This window comes from Chrysochloris asiatica, unplaced genomic scaffold, assembly GCF_000296735.1.
Source record: "Chrysochloris asiatica unplaced genomic scaffold, ChrAsi1.0 scaffold00275, whole genome shotgun sequence".
In the NCBI taxonomy this organism is placed as follows: domain Eukaryota; kingdom Metazoa; phylum Chordata; class Mammalia; order Afrosoricida; family Chrysochloridae; genus Chrysochloris; species Chrysochloris asiatica.
Genome location: NW_006408793.1, coordinates 1,411,599 through 1,424,658, shown reverse-complemented (window position 1 = coordinate 1,424,658; position 13,060 = coordinate 1,411,599). Strand labels below are relative to the sequence as shown.

The following is a 13,060-nucleotide window of genomic DNA, read 5'->3' as shown; positions in this document are numbered from 1 at the left end:
GAAGTATGAGTATTCCAGAACACTTCATTGTACTTCTGAGAAATCTGTACCTGGACTAAGAAGCAGTTGTTCGAACAGAGCATGGGAACACTGAATGTTTTAAAATTTGGGAAAGGTGTGCGACAAGGTTTTGTTCTTTCACCATACTTATTCAACCTGTATGCTGAGCAAATAATACGAGAAGCTGGGTTTTATGAAGAAAAACGTGGCGTTAGGATTGGAGGAAGACTCATTAACAACCTGTGATATGCAGATAATACAACCTTGCTTGCTGAAAGTGAAAAGGACTTGAAACGTTTACTGACAAAGATCAAAGAGCACAGCCTTCAGTATGGGTGCATCTCAATGTAAAGAAAACGAAAATCCTCACCACTGGACCAATAAACAACATTCTTATCAACTGAGAAAAGACTCAGGTTGTCAAGGACTTCATTCCTCTTGGATCAACTATCAACACTCATGGAAGCAGTAGTCAAGAGATCAAACGACATATTGCATTGGGCAAATCTGCTGCACAGGAACTTTTCAAAGTGTTGAAGAGTAGAAATGTCAGCTTGAGGACTAAGGTGCACCTGACACAAGCCATGGTATTTTCTATAACCTCATACAGATGCGAAAGCTGGACAGTGAATAAGGAAGATCGTAGAAGAATTGATGCCTTTGAGTTGTGGTATTGGAGGAGAATACTGAAAGTGCCATGGACTGCCAAAAGAACCAATAGATCTGTTTTGGAAGAAGTGCAGCCAGGGTGTTCCTTGGAGGCCAAGATGGCTAAGCTTCGTCTCTCATACTTTGGACATATTGTCAGGAGGGAACAGTCACTAGAGAAGGATGTCATGCTGGGTAAGGTGGAGGGTCAGAGAAAAAGAGGAAGACCCCTAACGAGATGGATTGGCCAGTTGGCATCATTGATGGCGTCAAGTGTGGCAGCAGTAGTGAGGTTGGCCCAGGATCGGACATTGTTTCGTTCTGCTGTGCATGGGGTCACTATGAGTCGGTTCTGACTCAATGGCACCTACCAACAACAACAACAACAAACCACACCTGGCATCTCTCCTAAATTCTTTCATCCTTTGAACATCAGCCATATGCCAAGACAGGACTTCTGTTTGAGTCTAAAAGACAGAGTAATTTTCATCACAGAGTTTTTTACTTTCTCTCTCTCCCTCCCTCTCCCATTTAAAAAAAAAAAAATTCTTTCTTTAGTTGACTTATTTAACAACATCCATGTCTTGGGTGAAATTACAGCGCTTCCAGAGACTTTCTTATTTGGTCCCATGCATGTTAAATAGCTTCAAAGTGCTGATGGATTCTTTTCATGTCCTATTAACTATTAAGACTTGTGAGGAACATCTTATATATATATATCTTTCTCCTACTTACTACTCTGGAAAGTGATAACCCAGATCTCCACATGGCCAGCGTTTAGCTGAGGTCTTGCTTACTGTTGAGTATTGATTAGTCTCAATTTATAACAAGTATAATATTTTCAGAGTACATATTACAGTTCTACCACTTGTTTGTTATTTTGTCATATTGTAGTGGCTTGTGTGTTGCTGTGGAGCTGGAAGCTGTGCCACAGGTATTTTAAATACCAGCAGGGTCACCCATGGTGGACAGGTTCCAGCAGAGCTTCCAGACTAAGACTGATTCGGAAGAAGAGTGGGACCACTTTCAACATGTTAATCACTTAAAACCTTATGAATAACAGGGGGAAATTGTCAGATAGAGAGCCAGAAGATGAGTGTCTCAGGTTGGAAGGCACTCAAAATATGACAGGGAAGGTCTGTCTCCTCAAAGGAGAGCTGGCTGACCTTTATGACATGAATGGAACAAAGCTTTTGGAACCTTCATTTGCTGAAGTGGCACAACTCAAAATGAGGAGAAACAGCTATAAACAAACATCAGTTCATAATCAGAACATGGAATGTACAAAGTATGAATCTAGGAAAATCGAAAGCCATCAAAAATGTAGTGGAACACATCAAGATTGATATCCTAGGCATAGGTGCACTAAAATGGACTGATATTGGCCATTTTGAACCAGATAATCATATGGTTTACAGTGCTGGAAATGACAAATTGAAGAGGAATGACATTGCCTTCACTGTTAAAAGAGCATTTTGAGATCTATCTTGAGGTATAATGATATCTGTGACAGTATAACATATATATACACCTATAAGGAAAACCAACGAGCTCTGATAGTGTAGTGGTTACTAACTTCAGGGTCAGCAGTTCGAAACTACCAGCTGTTCCATGGGAGAAAGATGAGGCTTTCTGCTCTCGTAAAGACTTACAGCCTCAGAGACCCTGTACAGAGTCGCTATGAGTCAGAACCAACTCCACGGCACATAACAACAACAACATAAGGAAAACCAAAGTCCTGGTGTGGTGCTGTAGGATAAGTTCAAACTCACCAGCCACTCCATGGAAACCTTATACAGTGCTGCTATGAGTCAGAACAGACTCGAAAGCATTTCACAACAACAATAAGGAAGACCAATTAACACCATAATTTTTCAAATTTACACACCAACCACCAAAGTCAATAATGATGAAATGGAATAATTCTACCAGTATCTCCAGTCTAAACTTGAACAATCGTGCAATCAAGATGCATTGATAACTACAACAATGTGTAATAACTACATTGATAACTATATTAAACTGCATAAATTGGAAACAAAGAGGAAAGATTCGTAGTTGGAAAATATGGCCTTACTGATAGAAATGATGCTTTAGATCACATGATAGACTCTTGCAAGGCCAATGGCTTATTCATTGAAAATACCTGTTTTCAACAATATTTTACATTATACAAATATATTTCCTGGTGTGGCACTGTGGGATAAAGCACTGGACCAAAAGGTCAGTTTGAGCCACAAGGTCGGTGGTTCAAACTCACTAGTGTTTCCTTGAAAACCCTATACAGGGTCACTTTTAATCAGAACTGATTTGACAGCATACACATATACTAACATTTATAAGAACCAACTCGACAGCACTTCACAACAACAACAATGTATATTTGCTACACATGTGGACCTTACCAAATGGAATACATATAAAACGTACTACGTCTGTGGGAAGAAGCAATGGGAAAGCTCAAGATCATCAGTCAAAACAAGACCAGGTGTTGACTGTAAAACAATCAGTTGGTCAGATTGAAGTTTAGACTGAAACTAAAGAAAATCAAAGTAAGCCCACAAGAGCCAGGTTATGACCCTGATTATATTCAACCTAAATTTAGAAACACCTCAAGAATAGATTTGATAAATTAGACCTCCAAGTAACAGAAGACCAGAAGAGTTGTATGATGATATAAAGAACATCATACATACATGAAGAAAGCAAAAGATCACTGAAAAGACACGAAAGAAAGAAAAGATCAAAATGGATGTCAGAAGAGACTCCAAAACTCTGGAGTGTACAAAAACTAAAGTAACTGCAAGGAATGAAGAAGTACAAGAGCTAAATTGGAAATTTAAAAGGGTGGCTTCAAGAAGACAAAGTCAATTATAATAAAATGCGCAAAGACCTGAAGTTAGAAAACCAAAAGAAAAACATGCTCAACATTTCTCAAATTGAAAGACTTAACAAAAAATTCAAGCCTACCCTTGAAATATTGAAGGAGTGTATAGACAAAATGGAGCCTGAGGGTTAATGCGCTAGACCGTAATATCGGTTTGAACTGCAAGGTCAGCAATTCAAGTTCACCAGCTGCTCCTCAGAAACCCTATATGTCAAGTGCCATTGAGTCGAATCCGACCCATAGCAACCCTGTATAGGGTTTCCAAGGAGCAGCTGGTGAGGTTGAACTGCCGACTTTGCAGTTCAAATGGCTTTGGAGTCTGGTGCATTAACCCACAGCGCCGCACCAGGATATAGGGTCACTAAAAGTCTGAACTGACTTGACAGCACTTAACAGCAACAATGGATAAATGCTGAATGCTGTAGATGAAAGGACTAAACAGAGTGCCTGTATCAAAATTAATGTTTTAATGTTCAACCCTCTCAAGAGGTAGCATATGATTAAGAACATTTGGTACTTAAGAAAGAAGTTCAGTCTGCACAGAAGGCATTGGTGAAAAACAAGACTCCAGGAATTGATGGGATGCAAACTGAAATAGTTCAACTAACTGATCAAACACTGGAGTAGTTCACTCATCTATGTCAAGAACTTTGGAAGAAAACTACCTGACCAACTAATTGGAAGAGATACATATTTGTGTCCATTCTAAAGAAAAGTGAAGCCATGGAATGTGGGAATTATCAAACAATATCATTATTATCACATGCAAATAACATTTTGCTGAAGAAAATTTAAAAATGGTTGCAGTGTTACATCAATAGGTTGCTGACAGAAGTTCAAGCCACATTCAGAAGACTATGTGGAATGAGGATATCCAGGGCTGACATTAGATGTAGCTTGGTTGAAATTAAAGACTACCCGAAAGATGTCTGTTGTTGTTGTTAGGTACCATTGAGTTGGTACCGACTCATAGCGATCCTATGTACAACAGAACGAAACACTGCCCAGTCCTGGGCCAACCTCACAATTGTTGCCACGCTTGAGCCCATTGAGACTGCCACTTTGCCAATCCATCTTGTTGGGGGTCTTCTTCTTTTTCTCTGAACCTCCACGTTCTCCACTGACTGGTCCCTCCTGACAATATGTCCGAAGTATGAGAGATGAAGTTTGGCCATTTTGGCTCCCAAGGAGCACTCTGGCTGCACCTCTTCCAGCATAGATCTGTTGGTTCTTTTGGAAGCCCTTGATGGCACTTGCAATATTCTCCTCCAACACCATAACTCAAAAGCATCGATTCTTCTATGGTCTTCCTTATTCACTGTCCAGCTTTCACATACATATGAGGTTATTGAAAATACCATAGCTTGGGTCAGACACACCTTAGTCCTCAAGCTGACATCTTTGCTCTTCAACACTTTAAAAAGGTCTTGTGCAGCAGATTTGCCTAATGCAATACATCATCTGATTTCTTGACTGCTGCTTCCATGAGTGTTTATAGTTGATTGAAGAAGGATGAAGTCCTTGACAACTTCAATCTTTTCTCTGTTAAGAATATTGTTTATTGGTTCAGTGGTGAGGATTTTTGTTTTCTTTATATTGAGATGCAGTCCATACGAAAGGCAGTGGTTTTTGATCTTCATCAGTAAGTATTTTAAGTCCTCTTCATTTTCAGCAAGCAAGGTTGTATCATCTGCATAATGCAGGTTGTTAACGAGTCTTCCTCCAATCCTGATACCATGTTTTTCTTCATATAATCCAGCTTCTCAGATTATTTGCTCAGCATACAGATTAAAGAAGTATAGCGAAAGGATACAACCCTGCACAAGTCTATATGCTGAGCAAATAATCTGAAAAATGGAATTATATGAAGAAGAACATGGCATCAGAATTGGAGAAAGACTCATTAACAACCTGCAATATACCGATAAGACAACCTTTCTTGCTTGAAGTGAAGTTGTAATGTTTGCTGATGGAGATCAAAGACTTAAGTCTTTAGTATGCATTGCACCTCAATGTAAAGAAAAAAATTTTAAATCCTCATAGTTGGGCCAATTTTTAAAATATTGATAAATGGAGAAACTATTAAGTTTTCAAAGACTTCATTTCACTTGGGTTCACCAATACCTCTTTAGAGTTTTAAAGAACAAAGAGTGTTAAAGAGCAAATATGTAAGTTTGAGGACTAAGATGTTTCTGATCCAAGCCATTAGTATTTTCAATCACTGCATATGCATGTAAAAGTGGGGAAATGAATAAAGAAGGCAGCAGAAGAATCATTACATTTGAATTGTGATGTTAGTGAAGAATATTGAAAGCATCATGGACTGCCAGAAGAACAAATAAATCTTTCTTGGAAGAAGTACAAACAAAATGCTCCTAAAAAGGAAGGATGGCAAGACTGTCTCTCATACGTTGGGCATGTTAGGAGGGACAACTATCATGCTTGGCAAAGTGGAGGGTCATCAAAAAAGAGAAACACCTCCAACTAGATGGATTGATCTAGCAATTGACTAAGATACAACAATTGTGAGCATGGTCCCAGACCAGGCAGCATTTCATTCTTCTGTGCATAATGGTGCTATGAGTTGGAACCTACTTGATGGCACCTAACAACAATATTGTTGTTGCTGTTGTTGTTGTTGTTGTTGTTGTTAGGTGCCATCGTCGGTACCAACTCATAGTGACCCTATGCATGACAGAACAAAACACTGCCAGGTCCTGGACCAATCTCACAATTATTGCCGCACTTGAGCCCACTGATGCTGTCACTGTGCCAATCTACCTTGCTGGGGGTCTTCCTCTTTTTCTCTGACCCTCCACCTTACTAAACATGATATCCTTCTCCAGTGACTGGTCCCTCCTGACAATATGTCTGAAGTATGAGAGATGAAGTTTGGCCATTCTGGCCTCCAAGGAGCACTCTTGTGATACTTCTTCCAACACACATCTGTTTGTTCTTTGGGCACTTTCAATATTCTCCTCCAACACCACAATTAAAAACATCAATTCTTCTATGGCCTTCCTTATTCACTGTCCAGATTTTGCATTCATATGAGGTTATAAACAGCTATTAAAATTAAATTATGGAAAGTTTGGATCACATAATAAATTCAAAATAAACTGGTAACCCTGTTCTCTCAACTTCTAGGTAGAGCTATTATGTCTCCTTTTGTTTTCTTTCCTTTATAACTAGGCATACAAGTGCAATACTGGCCAGCTCAGAACTTCTCTCCACTCACTGACAAACAAGGATGGATGCAGAGAGCTAAGTACAGATCAGGGCTGTTGGATCGCTACACAACAGAATCTTCCTAAACTTTGTATCATCAGGAGGCATGGCCTGGAGAACCTACCCAGCAACAAGACAGGTGAGTATGGAAGGTAAGTTCACAACTTAGGGCTTCCTTCCTTTCATAGCTAGCAGCAAAACAGGTGTTGTTACATTCTTTCCCTCTTTCCTAATTTACTGACTCAGCACATAGGAGAAAAAAGGCAGAGCAAGAGAGTGGAAGCTCCCATTTATTCCCGCAGCAATTAACCTACGGAACAATGAACACAGACAAGCAAAGACTGAGCTCTCAGAACTCCAGACAGCAGCTGAGGGATTGAAGAGTCAGGGTGAGTTCAGAAACAGGGGAGAGGAGAAGTAGAATATCACAGAAATTGAAAGAAACTACCCATTAACATAGGAAGTGCCTGCTCATCTCAGCCATTTTAAGATAAACCTGGGTAGCAACTCAAACAGGGAATCCAGATAGAACTAATTTGAACATACTATAGCCTGACTTTCTTTAAGGCACTGAAAAGTGACCATGGGAGTTCATTGGCTGCACAACTGGAAGGGGACAAAGGCAGACAATGGCACTGCAAGACGGTGCTATTGAATTTTGCTGAGGATGTGCACTAGAATTGGATGTGCAGAGGACTGGCACAGGAATGAAAGTAGGACAAGGGAATCCTTCAGACTGGCAGACAGATGATACAGATGGAAACACCCCCCAGCAGGACACCATGGACAAACCTGAAAAGGGGCACCCTAGAGAAAGAAGCATAGAGCGCTCCATCCCCCCACCTTTGTCACAGGAAAGCCAAGTCTTGCTGCTATGTCAGTAAGGTGGTTAAGGCAGTATATTAACCTGACTGGGCAATGATTATCAGTGGCTTGGCAGTTATGATGTAGTTTGGCAGTTATGTAATGATCTATTTTCTCCCTATGATGAGACATGACATACTATAATCAGTTCCATGATGAGATCTGCAATGAGTAGCCAACCAATTGAAAAAGTGTTCCCTCAGAAGTGTGACCTGCATCCAATATATGTGGGCATTCTGGCAAAGCTCGCTGGCTTTTTGTTTGATCTGGAATCTGTATCTGGCTTGTCATCCTCTGACTTCCTGTTCTTTGAACTTGAGTCAGTAGCCCATGAAATTGTCTGGTGATCTTGGGCTTCATTATCCTCCAGAGCATATGTATGAACCATCAACCTGCCATCTTACCTGCCAACCTTAGATTCACCAACCTATGCAGCCAGCAGCCTACAATCTGGCCTGCTGATTTTGGGTTTGTCAGCCACTACAGTATATGGGAATCCTGGTATGATGCTGTGTGTTAATGCACCAGCCTGCAAAGCCATTTGAATTGTAAGTTCGGTGGTTCAAGCTCACAAGCTACTCCTTGGAAACCCTATAGAGGGTCGCTATGGGTCAGAATTGACTTGATGGAACTTAACAACAAAAACAGTTATATGAGTCAGGAGAAGCCTCCAGCAAACATCTGACCCACAGACGGGATTTGTTAATAACTACAACATCAAGAGAAGATGGAAGGAATACACAGAGTCATTGTACCAAAAGGAAATGGTTAATATTCCACTGTTTCAAGAGGTAGCATATGATCAAGAGCCAATGATACTGAAGGAAGAATTCCATGGTGCATTGAAGGAATTGGCAAAGAACAAGGCACCAGAAATTAATGGAATAAAAATTCAAATCTTATTCAAGAAAGTGAGGTTGCACAGGAGGCATTCACTCAGCTATGCCAAGAAATTTGGAAGACAACTATCTGGCCAACTGATTGGAAGAGATCTGTATTTGTGCCCATTCCAAAGCGAGGTGACCCAATGGAATGCAGAAATCATCGGACAATCTCTTTGATATCCCGTGCAAGTAAAGTTTTACTAAAGGTAATACAGAAACGGTGTCAAGCATACATTGACAGAAAACTATTAGAGGTTCAAGCCAGATTCAGAAGTGGCTGTGGAATGAGGGCTATCATTGCTGATGTCCAATGGATCTTGACTGAAAACAGAGAATATCAGAAAGCTGTTTACCTGTGCTTTATTGACTGCGCAAAGTCTTTTCATTGTGTGGATCATGACAAGCTATGGACAACATTGCAAAATATGAGTATTCCAGAACACTTAATTGTGCTCATGAGGAATCTGTATCTGGACCAAAAGGCAGTTGTTCAAACAGAACATTGGAACACTGAATGGTTTAAAATTAAGAAAGGTGTGTGATGAGGTTGTATTTTTTCACCATACTTATTCAACCTGTATGCTGAGCAAATAATCCAAGAAGTTGGGTTATATGAAGAAAAACGTGGCATCAGGTTTGTAGGAAGACTCATTAACAACCTGTGATATGTAGATGATACAACCTTGCTTGCTGAAAGTGAAGAAGTCTTAAAATATTTAGTGATGAAGATCAGAGTACAGTCTTTGGTATGAATGGATCTCAATGTAAAGAAAACAAAAATCCTCACCACTGGACCAATAAACAACATTCTTATCAACGGAGAAAAGATACAGGCTGTCAAAGATTTCATTCTTCTTGGATCAACTATCAACACTCATGGAAGCAGCAGTCAAGAAATAAAAAGACATATTGCATTAGGCAAATCTGCTGCACAAGACCTTTCTAAAGTGTTGAGGAGCAAAGATGTCAGCTTGAGGACTAAGGTGCACCTGATTCAAGCCATGGTATTTTCAATAACCTCATAGGCATGTGAAAGCTGGACAGTGAATAAGGAAGACCATAGAAGAATGATGCTTTTGAATTATGGTGTTGGAGGAGAATATTGAAAGTGCCATGGGCTGCCAAAAGAACCAATATATCCGTTTTGGAAGAAGTACAGCCGGAGTGTTCCTTGGAGGACAGTTTGGCCAAATTCATCTTTCATAATGTGGACATATTGTCAGAAGGGACCAGTCACTAGAGAAGGATATCATGTTTGGTAAGATGAAGGGTCAGAGAAAAAAGAGGAAGACCTCCAAGGAGATGAATTGGCCAAGTGGCAGCATCGATGGACACAAGCATGGCAACCGTAGTGATGTTGGTGCAGGATCAGGCAGTGTTTTGTTCTGCCATGCTAAAGGTCAGTATGAGTCAGTACTGACTCGATGGCGCCTAATAACAACAACAAGGATAACCACTGGGTCCATTCTGATTCCTATATCCACTCTGTGAGGCTGTGTAAAGCTTCCCTGCAAGGTGACCAGGGCTGTGAGTCTTTGCAGAGATGAGCCACCACCTCAAAGTATCTGGTGGGTGCAAGCCAGGGCATTTTAACTGGCAAGCATATGCTTGGCACGTGCATTACCATGATGTCTAATCAGAAAAATTTCAAGACAAAATTTAAAGTATGTATTTTTTAAAAAGATAGTAAAATGCCCCAACTTCAAAAACAAAAACAAAAAATAGTAAAGCACACGAAATCACAAATGAAGAAAGGCCAGTCAAAATCAAAAGATGAAGAAGAGGACGTTTTTCCCATGGTGGCCAGAATAATGCAAAGAATTCATGATTTTCAGACTATGGTGCTAGGTATGGTTAAAGAAAGCAAAAATCCGACAGAAAACAAACTACCTGAGATTAGGAATCAAATGGAGGAACAAAATGAGAAATTCAACATGAAACAGAACATTTTTTTAAAAGAGAGAGAATTACTGGAGCTGAAGAATAAAACTATTGAATTTTTAAAAGTAAGAGAAACAGTCAACAAGAGTCAAACAGATAGAAAATAAAATTAGTAAATTAGAAGGCAAAATAACTGAACTTATTAAATCTCAAGAGAAACAAAAAGCAAACAAACCCCAATGGAAATATAGGATTTGATTATGAAATCTCACATTAAAATTACTGGAACCTCAAAGCACCATGACAACAATAAAGGAATAGAAACAATTTTCTAAGAGATATTCAGGGAGAACTTCACAAATTTGAACAGAGGAACAATCCTGAAAATACAGAAAGTTACATGAACCCCAATTAAAATAAACAAAAGGATTAATTCCTTACCATATCCTAACAGAATTCTTGAAAACCAAAGACAAGTAGAGAATTCTGAAGGAAACAAGAGAAGAATGCAATATAATATATTAAGGATCTTTCATAAGAATCAGTGTGGATTTCTCCCCAGAAATTCCAGAGGTCAGAAGACAATGGAGCAACATACGAAAAAGTTTCAAGAAGTTTATGGAAAAAAGGAATAAAAGGATAATGGAATTTTTCCACAAATTTTTGAAGCCTCCTTTTATATAAAATACTGAAAGAAAATAATTGCTAACCATGATTTTATACCCCCCAAAAATTGTCATTTAAAATTGAGGGGAAAAATCAAGATATTCTCAAATAAATTGAAGCTCTGGGAAATTGTCACCATCAGACCAGCTCTGCACGTACTACTGAAGGGTGTGTTCCTAAGGGAAAGGTAAGAGTGTTCACATGTTAAACATTATTGCAATTATAAATTGCATACTAATAAAAGATCAATCCATGTAGAAGACATGGATCCCTGGTGTGACACTGTACGATAAACATTGGACCACAAGGTCGATTTGAACAGAAAGGTTTGTGGTTCAAGTTCACCAGTGGCCCCTCAGAAACCCTGTACAGGGTCTCTATGAGTCAGAACCAACTCATCAGCACTAAATAACAACACAAGTAGAAGACATATGATTATTAATACTTAGGAGAGGCTTGGCGGATTTGAGCTGAGGTGGTTGCCATGACTGTCCAAGCGGGGCTGGTGGCCAACAGAGGCCAGCACTTCAAGTGGGCCATTGAGTTGAGCAGGCCTGGAGGAAGTAGCAGGGGCTGAAGTGACCAGGGTAGTGGCCAGGGAGACTCCCTGTACCCAGTCGATAACTTGGACAAGCAAGTGCCTGATACCAGCATGAAAGAGACAGACTGGATGCTGGTAGGGAAATGCTGGGACATTGCCTTGGGTCCCCTCAAACAGATTCCCATGAACCTTTTTGTCATGTATATGGCAGGTAATACTATCTGTAACTTTCCTACTGTGGTTGTGTGCATGATGGCCTGGAGACCTACTCAGGCACTTACGGCCATTTCAGCCACTTTCAAGATGTTAGAAAATCCAAGACAGAAGTTTCTTCAGGGTTTGGTTTATCTCACAGGGAGCCTCATGGGTTTGGCAGTCCATAGGACTATTGCCTACACATGCATCAGATTGGTTAGCCTTCACTGAGCCCCCTGAGAGAATGGAGTTCAGTGATGGTGGACTGCTTTTGTGAACCCGAGAAAGAAGCATCTGACACCTTAAAGATTTGTATCTCAATCATATACTTCTTTAGGCCCAATGGGTCCTCCTCAGTATTCTCACCTTAAAAATTACCACTCATGCTAACAAGAGCCAAAAAGCTCTCTTTTCTTTTTGGTGAGGAGACAGATTATAGAAAAACAATGTCCATACTATTATAAATACAAAGAAACTATACCACAACCCCTGACTGAAAATAGTGTAGAAAACTTTGTTTCTAGTACAACAACAAATCAAACTAACTCTATAAACAGAATGGGTGCTGCTAAAACAAGAACCACAGCAGCATCTCCTCTTAATAAATTAACTGCCATGAACAACAACAAAAAATGATGACTAAGGATATTCAGAACTTAAATAAAACCATAGTCAATTGGGCCTAATGAATATATATAGAACACTCCACACAGCATCAGAACAATACATTCTTCTCCAATGGACATGGTTCACTCTCCAGAGCAGATCATATAGTAGGATACAAAAGAAAGCTCAAAAATTTTTGAAGGATTGAAATCACACACAACATCTTATCTAACCCTAACAATATGATGCTAGACCAACAACAGGAAAATTAGGAGGAAAAAATACATGGAAGTTCAATGAAATTCTGTAGGATCAGCACTGGACTTCGAACAACAAAGTCACTAGTTCAAACCCACCAAGTGCCCTCGGAAACCCTATACAGGGTCCTGATGAATCGGAACCAACGCCATGGTACTTAACAACAACAACAACAACAAAACTATTGGGTTATAGAGGAAATCAAAACTAAAATTAAAAGTTTTTAGAATCAAACAAATAGAAAAACATCAAATATCAAACTTTGGGACACAGCAAAAGTAGTACTTAGGGAAAGTAAAGGCCCATATTAAAGAAGAAAAGAGACACAAAATCATTAAGTTAAACCAACAACTTGAACAAGTAGAAAAGAGCAAGAGAAGCCAAAGCAACCAGGAGGAAAAA

General features: G+C 39.6%; 1 pseudogene; it reads left to right on the top strand.

Annotated features, from left to right (window-relative positions):
• The first annotated feature begins 11,542 nt into the window (after positions 1-11,542).
• Positions 11,543-12,071, top strand: LOC102822660 (annotated as a pseudogene).
• The last annotated feature ends 989 nt before the right edge of the window (positions 12,072-13,060 follow it).